The 22,162-nt window shown below is 44.2% G+C and overlaps 1 protein-coding gene across 2 annotated transcripts in view; it reads left to right on the plus strand.

Moving 5' to 3' along the window:
* The first annotated feature begins 678 nt into the window (after positions 1-678).
* Positions 679-22,162, plus strand: part of LOC139411872 (sodium-dependent phosphate transporter 2-like) — a 135,298-nt gene continuing 113,814 nt past the window's right edge. For both annotated transcript variants that reach the window (XM_071158620.1, XM_071158621.1), the window contains exon 1: positions 679-863. The gene's annotated coding sequence lies outside the window, so the exon portion shown is untranslated. The remainder of the gene's footprint in view (positions 864-22,162) is intronic.

Raw genomic sequence — 22,162 nt, forward strand, 5'->3', positions numbered from 1 at the left:
TTGACATTTTTGGAAAGGAGCATCGAACTCATCACCTTGCACTTTCACCACCATGTGAAGTTCATCATCATTTATTTAATCTGTAGTCTAATAAACTGCACGCTTCGCGAGTCGTAGTGCGGAGGACCACACAACATGTCATCGCCTGACTCCAAGGTAACTTCAATATGATGGTTATAAATATTTGCGCAGAAACAAGTTTCCACCGCCATTTCTCCCATTATACATTTTACCGACGCAAAAGGATCCCACCTTGTCTAGCATATTTTGCTTCGTCAACATTTGGAAAGTTTACTGACAAATTTGGTACGTGAATCAGGCCTGTCATTACATTTTTCATCTGACATGCAACCTACTTTACTCACAGAAAAAAAAAGTTTGGATGGAAACCGGGTACACACCTTTTCCCCTCACACTGGTAGCGTCCCCTGCTCAGACGTTGAATACCACAACCAATGACTGACAGATCGCTATAACATATCACCTGGAATAGGACATATTCAGGCGTTGTTAAGATTTGCCATGCGTCAGCAACGCCTGGGCATAGGAACGCGTCCCACATCTCACGCACGTACACGCGTATTTCCTCATCATCCTTAGTGAGCCAGCCAGCGACGCTCGTCCCCGAAGCGCCCGGATGAAAAAGAGAGATTCAAGGGAACCGGGTTGTTTGACTCTGTCGAGATAGAGCAGAGCAGGGGGGGACATATACAGGACAGAGAGAGAGAGAGAGAGAGAGAGAGAGAGGGAGTGTGTCGGAATCTGGACCGTTTTTGACGGAGCTTCTAAAAGCCACTAGGCGACAACCAGACGTTCGGTTCTGGGAAAAGGAGAGTTGTTGAACGGTGTCGTGTTTCGCTCTTGTAAGTATATTTCTGTTACTCTGTGTGCGCCCGATGTGTATCGCGTGTTTTTCCCTGCCAAGGGCAAATTATCTGAATCATATCCATCCCATATGAATATGGGGCGAATGCCTTGCACTCGGGAGAAAGAAACGGGCCTGGTAACTGTCAACAACAACATGGCGTAGAAAATGATTATTTTAACACCATTATTAGACACAATGTTGCACATGTACTCGGGAGTCGTGCACACAGGGGACGAATCATGTTGATACATAGGTAGAAACGAGACGGAGTCTGACACATTAGAAATGGGGAAACATTGTTTACAGCATGGATAGAGATAGTTGTGACCACAGCCAGGGTGAATTATGTTGGATACAATAGAGATAACCTAGTTGTTGATAGTAGAGCTGTCTGAATGGCAATGTCACACGTGCCTGCTGTTAGTAGGAACGTTAACGGTTCATGCTGCTGCACATCGTCACGATGGAGCTGTAGTCTACAGTGCCTGGTTCAATTGTTTAGGAAACATTTTGTTTTTTTTAACTCACTCCATGGTTAAAGTAGTGAAATATGTAATTGTTTTTAAAAATCTGCAGTGTGCGTCATTTCCTCACATCCTAAATCAAAATCTAGAATTATTTTGACATTGGGCCAGACAAAATTGATTCACTGTATAACGGATTTCCATCCCCCAGAAAAGTGAGTCGAGCAAGCGAAAAAAAAAAACTAAGAAAATAAAACATGAATTGGATAAGGACTTAAGCAAATTGTCCCAGGCACTTGTGCAGACTCGAGGCCTAAGCTTCAGTAGTTAAACCATTCGAAAAACTACACGATTTTTCTTAAAAAGAATGCAGATGTTACAATGTTGTTATTACCATGATGAATTAAACACAATGGGAAGTATAACTTGTGACAGTTTCTTTAATCATGATTTAAAAATAATCCAATCTAATAATTTAATATGATGTAATAGAGTAGAATATTAAAAATGACCCCCGGTTCGATCCCGGGCTCTACCACAAACGGCCGTGATCGGGAGTCCCATAGGGCGGCGCACAATTGGCCCAGCGTCGTCCGGGTTAATTAAGGGAGGGTTTGTCCGGGCTAGGCCGGGCTAGAATTTGTTCTCAACTGACTTGCCGAGGTAAATAATAATAATAATGAGTTAGTTACCTGAATTCATCTCTATAGCCTATAGGCGTTAACAGAATATGATCCTTTACGTCTTGTAGAAAGTGTCAATACATTTAGCTTGGACTACTGACTAAGGTATCCTCCCTTTCCGTTTCCAATCAAGTCAGGCCAAATTGAATGTAGTATTGGAAAAAAATACATAAATCCAGAGATGAGAGAAAAAAAATAGAGTAATTTATAAAATGCACAATCTCTATAGAGGAAGCTTGACTAAAATTCGAGCCCCAGTAACTTTGCTCACCGCTACCCTCGGTCAACTAAGTGCTGTTATTGTGAAGTGGAAATGTCTAGGAGCAACAACGACGCAGCCGCGAAGTGGTAGGCCACACAAGCTCACAGAAAAGGACCACTAAGTGCTGTTATTGTGAAGTGGAAATGTCTAGGAGTTGCAAAAGCAGCAAGGACATTTCACAAAACTGCATTCAGCAATCGACGGAATTGCGAGAGCTAGCTATGTACCGTCCCACAAAATTGCCTAACATCTGCAGCAATACTTTGCCTCCGACTAGAAAGAGCTGTTTGAAAACGTTTCCCTGTCAAGACGAACGGTGACACGACGTGTCGTAGACATCGCAGAGAATATGGAACAACAGTTGAAAGACCCAAGTAAAGGATGTCACCTATTTCTCCTTGGCCCTGGATGAGAGCAGTGATGCGTGTGGCACAGTGCAGTTGTTGATGTTCTTACGAGGTCGTAAACCCCCGAGACTTTGAAATGACAGAGGAGTTTGCTTCAGTGCTGTTGTTGATGTTCTTACGAGGGGATGATTAGGTGGCCATGGTAGTATGAGGATAGGAATAGGATGGGAGGTTGGTGGATGTAATGGGAAGTTGGGGGATGGGAATGGGATGGGAGGTTGGGGGATGGGATGGGAGGTTGGGGGATGGGATGGGAGGTTGGGGGATGGGATGGGAGGTTGGGGGATGGGATGGGAGGTTGGGGGATGGGATGGGAGGTTGGGGGGAAAGGATGGGATGGGAGGTTGGGGGGAAAGGATGGGATGGCAGGTTGGGGGGAATGGGATGGGAGGTTGGGGGGAATGGGATGGGAGGTTGGGGGGAAAGGATGGGAGGTTGGGAGAATGGGGGATGGGATGGGATGGGAGGTTGGGGGGAATGGGATGGGAGGTTGGGGGGGATGGGATGGGAGGTTGGGGGGAATGGGATGGGAGGTTGGGGGAAAGGATGGGAGGTTGGGAGATTGGGGGATGGGATGGGATGGGAGGTTGAGGGGAATGGGATGGGAGGTTGGGGGGAAAGGATGGGATGGGAGATTGGGGGATGGGATGGGATGGGAGGTTGGGGGGAAAGGATGGGAGGTTGGGGGGAAAGGATGGGATGGGAGGTTGGGGGGAATGGGATGGGAGGTTGGGGGGAAAGGATGGGAGGTTGGGAGATGGGAGATTGGGGGATGGGAGGTTTGGGAGATGGGATGGGAGGTTAGGGAAATGGGATGTTGGGATGGGAGAGGTCGTAACCCCCCAGACTTTGAAATGACAGAGGAGTTTGCTTCAGTGCAGTCAATGAAGAGCACAACCACGGGGAAAGATTTATTGGAGGAGGTTCATATAAGTGTTTGTCAAAGCTGTTTTGAAAAGTTATTCAGTGTGAACACCGATTGGCTGCCCAAACTTGACAGGAAAAAAAAAAATGTTGGCCTTTTTGAAAAGGATACAAGATCAAGTAGCTGAGCTGAACCCAGATCAGAAAATTATTTTCCTGCAGTGTATTATTCATTGGGAGGTGCTCTGTAAATGTGTTCTGAAAATGAGCCATGTTGTGGATACAGTCACTAAAGTGGTCAACTTCATAAGAGCAAATTCTTTAAGCCACAGGCAGTTTGTTTCACTGTTAGAAGACACAGACCCCGGTCATGGAGATCTCCCCCCACCTATACAAACATGAGATGGCTGAGTTTGGGGAAGGTGCTTAAAAGGGTGTGAGATGGCTGAGTTTGGGGACAGTGCTTAAAAGGGTGTGGGACCTGAAGTCAGAGATTGGAGTTTTTGCAAATGAAAGGAAGATATGTGTATTTCCCTCAATTGCAAGACAAAGAATGGTTGGCTGATTTTGCCTTCACTGTGGACATCATGACCCTCATGAAATGAATTCCAAACTACAAGGGAAGGGCCTTTTTGCACATCAGATGTACAGCCTTGTCAAAGCCTTCAAGGGAAAATGACTCCTCCTGGCCGTCATGTAGAAGCCAACAATCTCACCCACCTTCCGACACTACTAGTCTGTTCACTATCAGATGACCTTCTGACACTACTAGACTGTTCACCATCAGATGACCTTCTGACACTACTAGTCTGTTCCCTATCAGATGACCTTCTGACACTACTAGTCTGTTCCCTATCAGATGACCTTCTGACACTACTAGTCTGTTCCCTATCAGATGACCTGACACTACTAGTCTGTTCCCTATCAGATGACCTTCTGACACTACTAGTCTGTTCTCTATCACACAACCTTCTGACACTACTAGTCTGTTCACTATCAGATGACCTTCTGACATCACTAGTCTGTTCACTATCAGATGACCTTCTGACATCACTAGTCTGTTCACTATCAGACGACCTTCTGACACTACTAGTCTGTTCCCTATCAGATGACCTTCTGACACTACTAGTCTGTTCACTATCAGATGACCTTCCGACACTACTAGTCTGTTCCCTATCAGATGACCTTCTGACACTACTAGTCTGTTCCCTATCAGATGACACTACTAGTCTGTTCACTATCAGATGACACTACTAGTCTGTTCCCTATCAGATGACACTACTAGTCTGTTCACTATCAGATGACCTTCTGACATCACTAGTCTGTTCACTATCAGACGACCTTCTGACACTACTAGTCTGTTCCCTATCAGATGACCTTCTGACACTACTAGTGTGTTCCCTATCAGATGACCTTCTGACACTACTAGTGTGTTCCCTATCAGATGACCTTCTGACACTACTAGTCTGTTCCCTATCAGATGACACTACTAGTCTGTTCCCTATCAGATGACACTACTAGTCTGTTCCCTATCAGATGACACTACTAGTCTGTTCCCTATCAGATGACACTACTAGTGTGTTCTCTATCAGATGACACTACTAGTCTGTTCCCTATCAGATGACACTACTAGTCTGTTCCCTATCAGATGACACTACTAGTGTGTTCCCTATCAGATGACACTACTAGTGTGTTCCCTATCAGATGACACTACTAGTGTGTTCCCTATCAGATGACCAGCGGGAGAAGTATACATCGCTGCTGCGCGCTTGGAACGGTGAGTTTTCTCATCATTTTGAGGATTTCAAAGTGTTGGAAAATGACATGCTGTTGGTTTCCTCTCCTTTCACCTTCAATGTGGATAACGCTCCCACTGACCTGCAACTTGAGCTTATCGATCTTTAGTCTGATGCAGTGATTGGAGAACTATTCAAAATAATGTCACTGACGAGGTTCTATGCATCTCTCAATGAACAAAACTTTCCTAAGATTAGGAGTCATGCTCAGAAGATGTTTGTACTGTTTGGGTCAACCTATGTATTGTGAACAGACATTTTCAGTGATGAAATATAACAAGTCAAGGCACAGATCATCTCTTACTGACTCTCACCTCTCAGCAATCCTGCGCATAGCGACGTCAGAAACTATACCTGACTTCACTGCTTTAGTCAATGCCCATCAGAGACTTCACTCCCGACACTGATTGAGTAGTTTAAATGTCATGTTGAGCTCTCTCTCTCTCTCTTGTGTTTTTGTGCATACTAGAGGTCGACCGATGAATCGGAATGGCCGATTAATTAGGGTCGATTTCAAGTTTTCATAACAATCAGAAATCGGTATTTTTGGACACCAGTTCAGTATTGTTGTAATTGTCATTATTACAAATACAATCCATTTTTTTAATCGGCCGATTTAATCGGTATCGGCTTTTTTTGGTCCTCCAATAATCGGTATCGCTATCGGCGTTGAAAAATCATAATCGGTCGACCTCTAGTGGTGCTGAATGCAGTGTACTTTTCCGTCCATGTTTAGTAATGAAAACGCCTACCAAAAGGAGAACATGGATGTGGTTTATTTCTGTGCATGTTAAAAAAGTCAAATAAGTAACATATCTGGACGTGATTTATAGTAGGTATATATGTAAACACAGTCATACATATGATATATGATTCTGGCCTGCGATGGAAAAAATATATTCTAATGAGGCCCTCCATTGAAAATAATTGCCCAGGCCTGCTCTAGCAGGTCCAACCAGAAGGTCTTTTGCTGGCTCGTAAAAAAAAATAATTGCTTAGCAACTCAGGCTTTTGTTTATGGAAAAAAAACATACTGTTCCTGGGTGTACCTGAGGAAAAATTTGCAATGAACAAGTAGTAATTTTCATATTTCTGCATATGATTTATTGAAGACTGCCTGCTGTCTACCTGTACTGAAATAGGATTTTTGCACATTGACAGTAACAAGCAATACTGGCACTAGAGATACATTTTGTAACTTCCACCAAGCCTACAAAGACTTGAAAAGAATGACAATGTGATTAGCTTCTCTAGTCACCATTGTCCTTTTATAGAATTCATGAATTGTCCATTTGCAAAACCATCCCATTTTAACAGCACCAGTGGTTGCCAGTCCTGTCGTTTTTCATTATGCCCAGTAATCCGTCAAATTGATGTATAAAGCCCTTTTTATTTCAGCACATGTCACAAAGTGCTTATACAGGATCCTAACCTAAAACCCCCAAACAGCAAGCAATGCAGGTGTAGAAGCACGGTGGCTAGGAAAAACTCCCTAGAAAGGCCAAAACCTAGGAAGAAACCTAGAGAGGAACCAGGCTATGAGGGGTGGTCAGTCCTCTTCTGGCTGTGCCGGGTGGAGATTATAACAGAACATCACCATTAAGGCCAGATTGTTCTTCAAGATGTTCAAATGTTCATCGATGACCAACAGGGATTCCAAGTTGAATTGGAGATGTTGCCTTCTGTATTCCAACATAACAGGGAGACCTCCAAGCTTCCTGTAGATAAGGAAAGTAAGATTTACATTAGTATTGACTGCAGCTTGGGAAGGACATTGTCAATAATGGAGAATGGACACTAAGTGGTTGCTTGTTAAGTAATTGATTGATGGGAAAGAATCCAATAGGTAATGTGTGTGTGTGTGTGTGTGTGTGTGTGTGTGTGTGTGTGTGTGTGTGTGTGTGTGTGTGTGTGTGTGTGTGTGTGTGTGTGTGTGTGTGTGTGTGTGTGTGTGTGTGTGTGTGTGTGTGTGTGTGTGTGTGTGTGCAACATGCTCGGCAGGAAGAGGGTGAGCCTGAAGCAAAGTTTGTGTGTTTTTCTGTCTTTGGAAAAGCATTCCTACAGTTTGTGTGCAGAGATGACATAACAGTGAAGGTCTTTCTGAAGGTTTCTGTCAAACGCTACAGAGGAGAAAGACTTGTATGCAGGTGAATATTGTTGTTGTCACTTCTTCTTCTTTCTCCTCTGCATTTACATGCTGACTAGACCGTGTGTGTGTGTGTGTGTGTGTGTGCGCATGTTGATTTTTGTCTACCCACACCAGGACACACAGGTTGAAATATCAAAACAAACTCTCTGAATTAATTATAATCATTTGGGGACAGGTAAAAAAAACATTTATGGCAATTTAGCTAGCTAGCTTGCTGTTGTTAGCTTGCTGTTGCTAGCTTGCTGTTGCTAGCTTGCTGTCGCTAGCTAATTTGCCCTGGGATATATATATATATATATTGGGTTGCTAATCCAACTATTAATTCACAGATGAAAGGGTAAACGAGGTTGGTTTCTAGTAATCTTATCTCCTTCGGGCTTCATCTTCTTCTTTTTTGGACTTTATATGGCGGTTGGCAACCAACTTTAAGGTGCATTACCACCACCAACTTGACTGGAGTGTGGACCTCAGTTTTGTAATTTATTTTTTAATTTTTTAATTTCACCTTTATTTAACCAGGTAGGCTAGTTGAGAACAAGTTCTCATTTACAACTGCGACCTGGCCAAGATAAAGCATAGCAGTGTGATCAGACAACAACACAGAGTTACACATGGAGTAAACAATAAACAAGTCAAAAAACATAGTAGAAAAAAAAGAGAATCTATATACAATAAATACTAAATAGGCCATAGGAGTGAATATTAACACTGGAGTGATAAATGATCAGATGAACATGTGCAGGTAGAGATGCTGGTGTATGTGACAAATACAATTTTGATCTCTCACCTCGATTTCAGTTCACTTTTTTTTCTTCAAATATGTTCTTGTACCAATTTACTTTTCTTCTTCGCGGTGGTTTAAAGAACTCATCATGGGAGAAATTCTCGCTGCATACCTGTAGATTCAACACACACACAAGTCTGTGGACGGGAGTGTTTATGCGTCTATGCAGAACATCTAGCCAAAGCCTCAGATCGGTTGTCAGGTTGTCCGAAGTAAGTCTGGAAAAGTTATGGGACCTTGTTTTTGTTTCATTGCGCTGTCGCATGTTAGTATTGCACATCAGTATTTCTCATCAATATTCAGTGACCCTAACAACTAAAACTTCGGTCCACTAATTTATTTTTCGTTTGTTTGCACTATAGGGAATATGGTGCCATCTGGGACACAGCTCTGAAATCCTCACCTCATAGCCAATGACATAGTGAATTATGTAAATTTACATGACATTATGTAAATTTACATGCCATTATGTAAATTTACATGATATGTAAATCATTACAAAACCCCAAAGCATCAAAGCTGGGACTGACTGAGAGACTGAGAAACAGCTTCTATATCTAGGCCATCAGATTGTTCAACAGGCACCACTAGCCTTAGTCACTGTTCTAGCCATCTACCACCAGGTACTCTACCCTGCACCTTAGAGACTGCTGCCCTATGTATACTGAAAAGCAATATAAAAGCAACATGCAATCATTTAATAGATTTTACTGAGTTACACTTCATGTAAGGAAATCAGTCAATTGCAATAAATTCATTAGGAAATCTCTGGATTTCACATCACTGGGAATACAGATATGCATCTGTTGGTCACAGATACCTTTAAAAAAAAAAAAGTAGGGGCGTGGATTAGATAACCAGTCAGTATCTGATGTGACCACCATTTGCCTAATTCAGCGCCACACATCTTCTTTGCATAGAGTTGATTAGGCTGTTGATTGTGGCCTGTGGAATGTTGTCCCACTCCTCTTCAATGACTGTGCAAAGTTGCTGGATATTGGTGGGAACTGGAATATGATGTAGATCCAGAGCATCCCAAACATGCTCAATGGGTGACATGTCTGAGTATGCAGACCAATCACTGGGACATTTTCAGCTTCCAGGAATTGTGTACAGATCTAACATGGGGCCGTGCATTATCATACTGAAACAGATGAATGGCACGATAATGGGCCTCGTCATGGTATCTCTGCATTCAAATTGCCATCGATAAAATGCAATTGTGTTCGTTGTCCATAACTTGTGCCTGCCCATACCATAACCCCACCATGGGGGGACTCTGTTCTCAAAGTTGACATCAGAAAACCAAACGCCCACATGAAAAGTTGTAAAGTTGAACTGGGATTCATCCGTGAAGGGCACACTTCTCCAGCGTTGCCAGTGGCCATCGAAAGGTGAGCATTTGTGCACTGAAGTTAGTTACGACGCCAGAAATGCAATCAGGTCAAGACCCTGGTGAGGATGACGTGCACACAGATTAGCTTCCCTGAGACGGTTTCTGCAGAAATTATTCAGTCGTGCAAACCCAGTTTCATCAGCTGTCCGGGTGGCTGGTCTCAGACAATCCCGTAGATGAAGAAGCTAGTTGCGGAGGTCCTGGGCTGGCGTGGTTACATGTGGTCTGCGGTTGTGAGGCCAATTGGATATACTGCCAAATTCTCTAAAATTATGAATTTATTAAATAAATAAATGAAATGAGACTTTTACATAAGTATTCAGAACCAAACTTAGTACTTTGTTGAAGCACCTTTTTGTTGTTGTCAGCAATTACAGCATTGAGTCTTCTTGGGTATGACGCTACAAGCTTGGCACACCTGTATTTCGGGAGTTTCTCCCATTATTCTCAGGTTGGATTGGGAGCATTGCTGTACAGCTATTTTTAGGTCTTTCCAGAGATGTTCGATCAGGTTCAAGTCCGGGCTCTGGCTGGGCCACTCAAGGATATTAGGAGACTTGTCCCGAAGCCACTCCTGCGTTGTCTTGGTTATGTGCTTAGAGTCGTTGTCCTTCACCTTACAGGTGAACCTTCGCCCCAGTCTGAGGTCCTGAGCACTCTGAAGCAGGTTTTAATCAAGGATCTCTCTGTACTTTGCTCTGTTCAACTTTCCCTCAATCCTGACTAGTCTCCCACTGACAAAACATCCCCACAGCACGCTTCCACCACCATTTGTATTTATTTTTATTTCACCTTTATTTAACCAGGTAGGCTAGTTGAGAACAAGTTCTCATTTGCAACTGCGACCTGGCCAAGATAAAGCATAGCAGTGTGAACAGACAACACATGGAGTAAACAATTAACAAGTCAATAACACAGTAGAAAAAAAGAGAGTCTATATACATTGTGTGCAAAAGGCATGAGGAGGTAGGCAAATAATTACAATTTTGCAGATTAACACTGGAGTGATAAATGATCAGATGGGCATGTACAGGTAGATATATTGGTGTGCAAAAGAGCAGAAAAGTAAATAAATATAAACAGTATGGGGATGAGGTAGGTAAAATTGGGTTGGCTATTTCCCGATAGACTATGTATAGCTGCAGCGATCGTTTAGCTGCTCAGATAGCAGATGTTTGAAGTTGGTGAGGGAGATAAAAGTCTCCAACTTCAGCGATTTTTGCAAATCGTTCCAGTCACAGGCAGCAGAGAACTGGAAGGAAAGGCGGCCAAATGAGGTGTTGGCTTTAGGGATGATCAGTGAGATACACCTGCTGGAGAGCGTGCTACGGGTGGGTGTTGCCATTGTGACCAGTGAACGATAAGGCGGAGCTCTACCTAGCATGGACTTGTAGATGACCTGGAGCCAGTGGGTCTGGCAACGAATATGTAGCGAGGGCCAGCCGACTAGAGCATACAGGTCGCAGTGGTGGGTGGTATAAGGTGCTTTAGTAACAAAACGGATGGCACTGTGATAAACTGCATCCAGTTTGCTGAGTAGAGTATTGGAAGCTATTTTGTAGATGACATCGCCGAAGTCGAGGATCGGTAGAATAGTCCGTTTTACTAGGGTAAATTTGGCGGCGTGAGTGAAGGAGGCTTTGTTGCAGAATAGAAAGCCGACTCTAGATTTGATTTTAGATTGGAGATGTTTGATATGAGTCTGGAAGGAGTGTTTACAGTCTAGCCAGACACCTAGGTACTTTTAGATGTCCACATATTCTAGGTCGGAACCATCCAGGGTGGTGATGCTAGTCGGGCGTGCGGGTGCAGGCAGCGAACGGTTGAAAAGCATGCATTTGGTTTTACTAGCGTTTAAGAGCAGTTGGAGGCCACAGAAGGAGTGTTGTATGGCATTGAAGCTCGTTTGGAGGTTAGATAGCACAGTGTCCAAGGACGGGCCGGAAGTATACAGAATGGTGTCGTCTGCGTAGAGGTGGATCAGGGAATCGCCCGCAGCAAGAGCAACATCATTGATATATACAGAGAAAAGAGTCGGCCCGAGAATTGAACCCTGTGGCACCCCCATAAACTGCCAGAGGACCGGACAGCATGCCCTCTGATTTGACACACTGGACTCTGTCTGCAAAGTAGTTGGTGAACCAGGCAAGGCAGTCATCAGAAAAACCGAGGCTACTGAATCTGCCGATAAGAATATGGTGTCGAAGGTCGATGAAGATGGCTGCACAGTACTGTACAGTACTTATCTTATCGATGGCGGTTACAGTACTTATCGATGGCGGTTATGATATCGTTTAGTACCTTGAGCGTGCAGGTGCACCCGTGACTGGCTCGGAAACCAGATTGCACAGCGGAGAAGGTACGGTGGGATTCGAGATGGTCAGTGACCTGTTTGTTGACTTGGCTTTCAAAGACCTTAGATGGGCAGGGCAGGATGGGCAGGATGCTTCACCGTAGGGATGGTGCCAGGTTTCCTCCAGACGTGATGCTTGGCATTCAGGCCAAAGAGTTCAATCTTGGTTTCACCAGAAGAGAATCTTGTTTCTTATGGTCTGAGAGTCTTTAGGTGCCTTTTGGCAAACTCCACGTGGGCTGTCATGTGCCTTTTACTGAGGAGTAGCTTCCATCTGGCCACTCTACCATAAAGGCCTGATTGGAGATGTGCTGCAGAGATGTTTGTTCTTCTGGAAGGTTCTCTCATCTCCACAGAGGAACACCTAGAGCTCTGTCAGAGTGACAATCGGGTTCTTGGTCCCCTCCCTGACCAAGGCCCTTCTCCCTCGATTGCTCAGTTTGTCCGGGCGGCCAGCTCAAGGAAGAGTCTTGGTGGTTCGAAGCTTCTTCCATTTAAGAACGATGGAGGCCACTGTGTTCTTGTGGACCTTTAGAGCTGCAGAAATATCTTAGTACCCTTCCCCAGATCTGAGCGTCGACACAATTCTGTCTTGGACCTCTACGGACAATTTCTTCAACCTCATGTCTTGGTTTTTGCTCTGACTTTTGTTTGCACTGTCAATTGTGGGAACTTTTATATAGACAGGCCTTTCCAAATCATGTCCAATCAATTGAATTTACCACAGGTGGACTCCAAGTTGTAGAAACACCTCAAGGAAGATCAATGGAGACCGGATGCACCTGAGCTCAATTTCGAGTCTCATAGTCTGAATACTTATGTAAATAAGGTATTTTTTTTTTAATTAGAAAAAATTGTAAACCTGTTTTTGCTTTGTCATTATGGGGTGTGTATATTACTGATTTTAAAAAAAATGTATTTACTACATTTTAGAATAAGGCTGTAATGTAGCAAACTGTGGAAAAAGTCAAGGGGTCTGAATACTTTCTGAATGCACTGTGTATATTTATATACATTTATATGTCTCTGACATTGCTAGTTCTGATATACCCCCCCCCCCCCTTTAGAAATTCTGAGTTGTGTGTTTTAAAAAAAAGAATATGCATCATTGTCGGAGCTAGAAAAATACGCATTTCGCTGCACCGGCGATATCTGTGTCTGCGACCAATACATTTTAATTTCAGTACAGTGACAGCATAGAAGTGCAACATGTGTAGCCTGTATCATCTGTATCACCCATTTCACTGAAACCCTCAAAAGAAGGAAACATCAGTCTTTTAATATTTGCCTCTAGCCTTTATCCCTCTTGTTTTCTCTCTCTCTCTCTCTCTCTCTCTCTCTCTCTCTCTATCTTATAATCTCTGTGAAAGGATTGTGTGTTTGGGAGTGGGATGCGACACTTCACAATGGCTGTTTGTGTGTGTGTGTTGCTGCATAGTGTCCTGCCAACGCTACTCCTCAGTGAGTGCCAAGATAATGACTGATATTAGACTGTCACAGAGGGACTCTGTCTTTCTTGGTCTCTGTCGGTGTCTCTCTCTCTCTCTCTCTCTCTGTGTCTCACTCTCGGTCTGGGTATGTCTCTCAAGTCAATGGGCTTTATTGGCAAAATCAAGTGAAATGAATAAACAATAAACACTAAATATTACACAAGTTCCAAATGAATTAATGGAGACCGTTCAATGTCATATGTCTACATACAGTGTTAAATAAATAAACATAAATATGGTTTGTGTTTACAACGGTGTGTTGTTCCTCGCTGGTTCGCCTTTTCTTGAGATGGTTTGGAGATGAGTCAGACTTTTTTCTCTTGATGGTTTGGAGATGAGTTGGACTTTTCTCTTGAGATGGTTTGGAGATGAGTTGGACTTTTCTCTTGAGATGGTTTGGAGATGAGTTGGACTTTTTTCTTGATGGTTTGGAGATGAGTTGGACTTTTTTCTTGAGATGGTTTGGAGATGAGTTGGACCACAGAGTGAAGGAAAAGCAGCGTGATGATGGTGATTGTTTAGCTAATTGTCCCGATTTTATATTTAAGGGATAATAGTTATTGTCTTGTAAATTGTTTTCATTTATTCATCATAGCTTGATGTCTGTTTTTTTCCTGTGCTACTTGGGTGTGTTTACTAAATGCCCAGTCACTTAACATTAGGGGTACTAAATGACCAGTCCTTTAACATTAGGGGTACTAAATGACCAGTCCCTTAACATTAGGGGTACTAAATGACCAGTCCCTTAATATTAGGCGTACTAAATGCCCAGTCACTTAACATTAAGGGTACTAAATGCCCAGTCACGTAACATTAGGGGTACTAAATGCCCAGTCACTTAACATTAGGGGTACTAAATGCCCAGTCACTTAACATTAGGGGTACTAAATGCCCAGTCACTTAACATTAGGGGTACTAAATGCCCAGTCACTTAACATTAGGGGTACTAAATGCCCAGTCACTTAAGTCACTTAACATTAGGGGTACTAAATGACCAGTCGCTTAACATTAGGCGTACTAAATGCCCAGTCACTTAACATTAGGGGTACTAAATGCCCAGTCACTTAACATTAGGCGTACTAAATGCCCAGTCACTTAACATTAGGGGTACTAAATGACCAGTCCCTTAACATTAGGGGTACTAAATGACCAGTCCCTTAACATTAGGGGTACTAAATGACCAGTCCCCTAACATTAGGGGTACTAAATGCCCAGTCACTTAACATTAGGGGTACTAAATGACCAGTCCCTTAACATTAGGGGTACTAAATGACCAGTCCCTTAACATTAGGGGTACTAAATGACCAGTCCCTTAACATTAGGGGTACTAAATGACCAGTCCCTTAACATTAGGGGTACTAAATGACCAGTCCCTTAATATTAGGCGTACTAAATGCCCAGTCACTTAACATTAGGGGTACTAAATGCCCAGTCACTTAACATTAGGGGTACTAAATGCCCAGTCACTTAACATTAGGGGTACTAAATGCCCAGTCACTTAACATTAGGGGTACTAAATGCCCAGTCACTTAACATTAGGGGTACTAAATGCCCAGTCACTTAACATTAGGGGTACTAAATGCCCAGTCACTTAAGTCACTTAACATTAGGGGTACTAAATGACCAGTCGCTTAACATTAGGCGTACTAAATGCCCAGTCACTTAACATTAGGGGTACTAAATGCCCAGTCACTTAACATTAGGCGTACTAAATGCCCAGTCACTTAACATTAGGGGTACTAAATGACCAGTCCCTTAACATTAGGGGTACTAAATGACCAGTCCCTTAACATTAGGGGTACTAAATGACCGGTCCCCTAACATTAGGGGTACTAAATGCCCAGTCACTTAACATTAGGGGTACTAAATGACCAGTCCCTTAACATTAGGGGTACTAAATGACCAGTCCCTTAACATTAGGGGTACTAAATGACCAGTCCCTTAACATTAGGGGTACTAAATGCCCAGTCACTTAACATTAGGGGTACTAAATGCCCAGTCACTTAACATTAGGCGTACTAAATGACCAGTCCCTTAACATTAGGGGTACTAAATGACCAGTCCCTTAACATTAGGGGTACTAAATGACCAGTCCCTTAACATTAGGGGTACTAAATGACCAGTCCCTTAACATTAGGGGTACTAAATGACCAGTCCCTTAACATTAGGGGTACTAAATGACCAGTCACTTAACATTAGGGGTACTAAATGACCAGTCCCTTAACATTAGGGGTACTAAATGACCAGTCCCTTAACATTAGGGGTACTAAATGACCAGTCCCTTAACATTAGGGGTACTAAATGACCAGTCCCTTAACATTAGGGGTACTAAATGACCAGTCCCTTAACATTAGGGGTACTAAATGACCAGTCCCTTAACATTAGGGGTACTAAATGACCAGTCCCTTAACATTAGGGGTACTAAATGCCCAGTCACTTAACATTAGGGGTACTAAATGCCTGTCTACACTTTACTCAAAGTGACTGGAATATAACACCCTGACGAAATACAGTAAACAAACTACTATGAAAACTACTATGAACATGAAAACTACTATGAACATGGAGATCAAGCAGGAAATTTGCTTCCTTGGCAGCTAAGACAAGAGGATGCTAGTGGAGTTATTGGCTCTATTAAGCTGCCCAATAACAGTTGTTCACAGTGCTGAGGAAATTAATCTAGTCTTTAGGGAATTTAATGACACATTGTACAAGTCTGAAGGGGATGCCCCTGCCACAATGCATGCGTTTTTGAACAAACTCAATTTACAAGCTTAAACTGATGAGGATGGGGAGTACTTGGAGAAAGAGATTACATATGAGGAAATTAGGGAATCCATTTTCAACATTGCTGGGGGGAAAATCCCCAGGGTTAGATGGATTCCCTATTGATTTCTATCAATCTTTTTACCCAAACTAATTGAGCCTCTTTGCAGTATGTTTAATTATGCCATAGAGACAGAAAAGCTCCCAGACACACTTGAACAAGCACTGATAACAGTTTTGTTAAAACCTGGGAAAGATCCTCTGCTTTGTGGGTCGAATAGACCAATATCTCTATTGAACACTTCATATAAGATTCTTGCGAAACTCATAGCTCTTAGACTAGATAAGGTTCTTCCAGACTTGGCTGATATGGACCAAACAGGCTTTGTAAGACACCACTCATCTCCTGATAATATCAGAAGATTATTTAATATGATGCATTATGTAGAGCATGACCAAGAACCTGTAGTGGTGGCTTCATTAGATGAGTAAAACACTTTTGACCGTATAGAATGGAATTACCTGTTTGAAGTTTTACAGAGGATGAATATTGGACCTCAGTGTGTAGGTCTGATTAGATTACTGTCCGGTAGCTCAGATCCTAACTGATGGAAATGTTTCCTCACAGTTTTCTCTATCGCGTGGCACAAGACAGGGTTGTCCCGCTAGTCCGCTACCTTTTCTCTTTGGCTATAGAGCCACTGGAAGGAGCTTGTAGATCTCATCCATCCATGGTGTTCGTATAGATGGGCGTGAACATCTGGTCTCGTTATATGCCGACGATGTTTTGCTTTGACTCACTAAATCGAAGAGTATATTCATGTCTTTTAACAGGGCAGCTATGCAGATTTCGATCTTAGACCAGCCGTTTTCTTGGAGACCTCGGAAAAAAACAAAAAATGCAAAAATAACAAAAATGCAAATTTCTTCTGAAATTATTAAGACGTATCAACTGATCTATACTCCACTTCTCAAAAAGGGAAGAATTGGATAGATGGTTTACCAATTTCTCTTATTGGGCGGGTCAATTGTGCCCTGAACTTATTGGTAAGATATTATTCAGATCTTATCACAGGTACTGTCACGCCCTGACCTTGGAGAGCCTTTTTATTTCTCTATTTGGTTAGGTCTGGGTGTTGGGTTGGGTGGGCATTCTTGTTTTTCTATTTCTTTGTTGGCCGTGTATGGTTCCCATTGAGAGGCAGCTGTCTATCGTTGTCTCTGATTGGGGTTCATACTTAAAGCAGCCTTTTTTTCCCACCTGTAGTTTGTGGGATCTTGACTATGTTTGTGTGTAGTTGCGTTCTACACGGCATGTAGCTTTACGTTTGTTTTTGTATTTTGTTGATTTTTCGGTGACATTTAAATAAAAGTAAAATGTACTCCTACCACCTTGGTCCAATCCATCTCTAAACGATCGTGACAGGGTAACTAATATGACGGTACCACTAGATCCTTCCCTTATTCTTCTTGGAGATGACTTTGTTCTACCAGTTAATATTGGTAGGAAAAAAACCCAGATTAATTCAATTGGTAGTCGTTGCAGCCAATAAATGCACAGCTATTATATGGAAGAGTTTACACTCTGCCAAGCAAGAACTAACTTCCTATATTCCGTCTGAAAGAAATGTACGTAATAAACCCTTTGAATTGACTGATGTCTTGGGGGACTTTCAGCAGTTTCTAGAGTCGTCACCTTAGCTGCCTCATTATTTTCTTCATTTAATGTATTAATATTATTTGTTTTTGCATTGAATAATTTATTTTCTAGCATTGGATGTGAAGGTCATTCTGTTGATTTTTTTGGGGGGTTGTTAATCATTGAAGCTAATACCGGTAGAGGGGAGAGTTAGGGAGTGTTCATGTGTTGGGGCATGTTGTGTAGTTGGAAGGAATAACGGGGGCCATTATCTGTCATATTTTGCTGATGATTGTTAAATTGTAAAAAAAAATGGGACATTTATATTGTAAAAAAAAAGAAGTTGCAAAGTAGAAACATCATCATGGTCATCAACATGGTTGCATGTGCTGCATTGACCACGCAGACTGAAAGCAAGCGTCTCGTTGTCAAGGGAACAATAAATGTGCTCCTTGAGTGACAGGGGGGCGGGGCTAGATCTGTGTGGAAAGCGTCATAGAGAGAGTGGAGAGGGATGACTCAAGAAGCAGAGTAAACTATAAAAATGGACGTTACACACGGCGTTTCACATTTAACAAACCAAACATTCAAATACCGGTATAGAAGGTCAAGTAAAAACCCAAACCTGTCCGTGCATCAATACCGGTATATCATAAAATACGGTATACCGCCCAGCCCTATAACACATTGCTCACAAAACTCCACTGGTTTAATTAAAGAATATAGACATTTTAAATGTGATTTCAAATGTGATTATGGCAATGTACAGTGTTGTAACAAAATGCAAATAGTTGAAGTAAGAAAGGGTAAATAAATAAATGGGTAATTATAGTATCAGCGGGGTAGCCTAGGGGTTAGAGCTTTGGACTAGTAACCGGAAGGTTGCAAGTTCAAACCCCTGAGCTGACAAGGTGAAAATCTGTCGTTCTGCCCCTGAACAAGGCAGTTAACCCACTGTTCTTAGACCTTCATTATAAATAAGAATTTGTTCTTAACTGACTTGACTAGTTAAATAAATAAATACAATTAAAATGTATAAAAAAAGACAAGTGAAACAGATCAGGATGTGACATATAGGTTTGTTCTCTACTGGTTTCCTGTTTCCTGTTTCTTGTGGCAACAGGTCACAAATCTTCCTGCTGTGGTGGCACACTGTGGTGTTTTACCTAATAGATATGGAAATTTATCAAGATTTGGATTTGTTTTCAAATCCTTTATGGTATCTGTGTAATCTGATGGAAATATGTGTCTCTAATATGGTCATACATTGGGCAGGAGGTTAGGAAGTGCAGCTCAGTTTCCGCTTCATTTTGTGAGCAATGGGCACACAGCCTGTATTTTCTTGAGAGCCATGTCTGCTGATGGCGGCCCCTCTCAATAGCAAGGCCATGCCACTGAGTCTGTACATAGTCAAAGCTTTCCTTAAGTTTGGGTCAGTCACAGTGGTCAGGTCTTCTGCCACTGTGTACTCTCTGTTTAGCGACAAATAGCATTCTAGTTCGCTCTGGTTTCTTTGTTAATTCTTTCCAATGTGTATAGTAATTATCTTTTTGTTTCCATAATTTGGTTGGGTCTAATTGTGTTGCTGTCCTGGGGCTCTGTGGAGTCTGAGTGAGCAGAGTCCCCGTACCAGCTGGCAGAGGGGACTCTTCGCCAGGTTCATCTCTCTGTAGGTGATGGCTTTGTTATGGAAGGTTTGAGAATCACTTATTTTTAGACGGTTAAATTAATTTTCAGGATTTTGATCATTGGTGTGAATCGTCTTAATTTTGCATGCATTATTTGGTGTTTTACATTGTACATGGGATGTTTTTGCAGAATTCCGGAATTTTTGTCTTATAAAAAAAAACAATAATGTTTTTTGTCAGAGAGACACAGACAAAGCGAGACTGAGACTAAGTGAAAGAGTGAGACCGAGAACCCGAGACAGATACAGAGAGAGAACGAGACAGGGAGATGGAGATCAAGACAGAGAGAGAATTTGCGAGGGCACTAGAACAGTCTGCATCACCCGGCCTCGCCCTACTAGACTCTGAAATCAAATGTCTACTGTTTGCAGATGATCTGCTGCTTCTGTCCCCAACCAAGGAGGGCCTACAGCAGCACCTATATCTGTCCCCAACCAAGGAGGGCCCACAGCAGCACCTAGGTCTGTCCCCAACTAAGGAGGGCCTACAGCAGCACCTAGATCTGTCCCCAAGCAAGGAGGGCCTACAGCAGCACCTAGATCTGTCCCCAACCAAGGAGGGCCTACAGCAGCACCTAGATCTGTCCCCAACCAAGGAGGGCCTACAGCAGCACCTAGATCTGTCCCCAACCAAGGAGGGCCTACAGCAGCACCTAGATCTGTCCCCAACCAAGGAGGGCCTACAACAGCACCTAGATCTGTCCCCAACCAAGGAGGGCCTACGGCAGCACCTAGATCTTCTGCACAGATTCTGTCAGACCTGGGCCCTGACAGTGAATTTCAGTAACGATTTTGCAACAAAACATTTTCGGGGGGTTGCACCTGCAATTATGCTAGCCTGGCTGAGCACGACTACACAGTTAGCTGTAAGGATGTAGAGGCTGGTGTTAGCAAGGCTACACAGTTAGCTGTAAGGACGTCTTGCCCTGTCTTGCTCTCGCCCTGTCTTGCTCTCGCCCTGTCTTGCTCTCGCCCTGTCTTGCTCTCGCCCTGTCTTGCTCTCGCCATGTCTCTGTGTCTCGTCCTGTCTCTGTGTCTCTGTGTCTCGCCCTGCCGCTGTGTCTCTGTGTCTCGCCCTGCCGCTGTGTCTCTGTGTCTCGCCCTGTCTCTGTGGATCGCCCTGCCGCTGTGTCTCTGTGTCTCGCCCTGCCTCTGTGTCTCGCCCTGCCGCTGTGTCTCTGTGTCTCGCCCTGCCGCTGTGTCTCTGTGTCTCGCCCTGCCGCTGTGTCTCTGTGTCTCGCCCTGCCGCTGTGTCTCTGTGTCTCGCCCTGCCGCTGTGTCTCTGTGTCTCGCCCTGCCGCTGTGTCTCTGGGTCTCGCCCTGTCGCTGTGTCTCGCCCTGTCTATTTTTCTCTGTGTCTCGCCCTGTCGCTGTGTCTCTGTGTCTCGCCCTGCCGCTGTGTCTCTGTGTCTCGCCTTGTCGCTGTGTCTTGCCCTGTCGCTGTGTCTCTGTGTCTCGCCCTGTCGCTGTGTCTCTGTGTCTCGCCCTGCCGCTGTGTCTCTGTGTCTCGCTCTGCCGCTTTGTCTCTGTGTCTCGCCCTGTCGCTGTGTCTCGCCCTGTCGCTGTGTCTCGCCCTGTAGCTGTGTCTCGCCCTGCCGCTGTGTCTCTGTGTCTCGCCCTGTCTCTGTCTCGCCCTGTCGCTGTGTCTCACCCTGCCGCTGTGTCTCTGTGTCTCGCCCTGCCGCTGTGCCTCTGTGTCTCGCCCTGCCGCTGTGTCTCTGTGTCTCGCCCTGCCGCTGTGTCTCTGTGTCTCGCCCTGTCGCTGTGTCTCGCCCTGTCTATTTTTCTCTGTGTCTCGCCCTGTCGCTGTGTCTCTGTGTCTCGCCCTGTCGCTGTGTCTCTGTGTCTCGCCCTGTCGCTGTGTCTCTGTGTCTCGCCCTGCCGCTGTGTCTCTGTGTCTCGCCCTGCCGCTTTGTCTCTGTGTCTCGCCCTGTCGCTGTGTCTCGCCCTGTCGCTGTGTCTCGCCCTGTAGCTGTGTCTCGCCCTGCCGCTGTGTCTCTGTGTCTCGCCCTGTCTCTGTCTCGCCCTGTCGCTGTGTCTCGCCCTGCCGCTGTGTCGCTGTGTCTCGCCCTGTCGCTGTGTCTCGCCCTGTCTCTGTGTCTCGCCCTGTCGCTGTGTCTCTGTGTCTCGCCCTGTCGCTGTGTCTCGCCCTGCCGCTGTGTCTCTGTGTCTCGCCCTGTCGCTGTGTCTCACCCTGTCTCTGTGTCTCGCCCTGTCGCTGTGTCTCGCCCTGTCTCTGTGTCTCGCCCTGTCTCTGTGTCTCGCCCTGTCTTCCTCTCGCCCTGTCTCTGTGTCTTGCTCTCTTCCTGTCTCTGTGTCTCGCTCTCGCCCTTTCTCTGTGTCTTGCTCTCGTCCTGTCTCTGTGTCTCGCTCTCGCCCTGTCTCTGTGTCTCGCTCTCGTCCTGTCTCTGTGTCTCTCTCTTTTCCTGTCTCTGTGTCTTGCTCTCGTCCTGTCTCTGTGTCTCGCTCTCGCCCTGTCTCTGTATCTTGCTCTCGTCCTGTCTCTGTGTCTTGCTCTCGTCCTGTCTCTGTGTCTTGCTCTCGTCCTGTCTCT

The sequence above is a fragment of the Oncorhynchus clarkii genome, chromosome 6, assembly GCF_045791955.1.
Source record: "Oncorhynchus clarkii lewisi isolate Uvic-CL-2024 chromosome 6, UVic_Ocla_1.0, whole genome shotgun sequence".
NCBI lineage: Eukaryota > Metazoa > Chordata > Actinopteri > Salmoniformes > Salmonidae > Oncorhynchus > Oncorhynchus clarkii.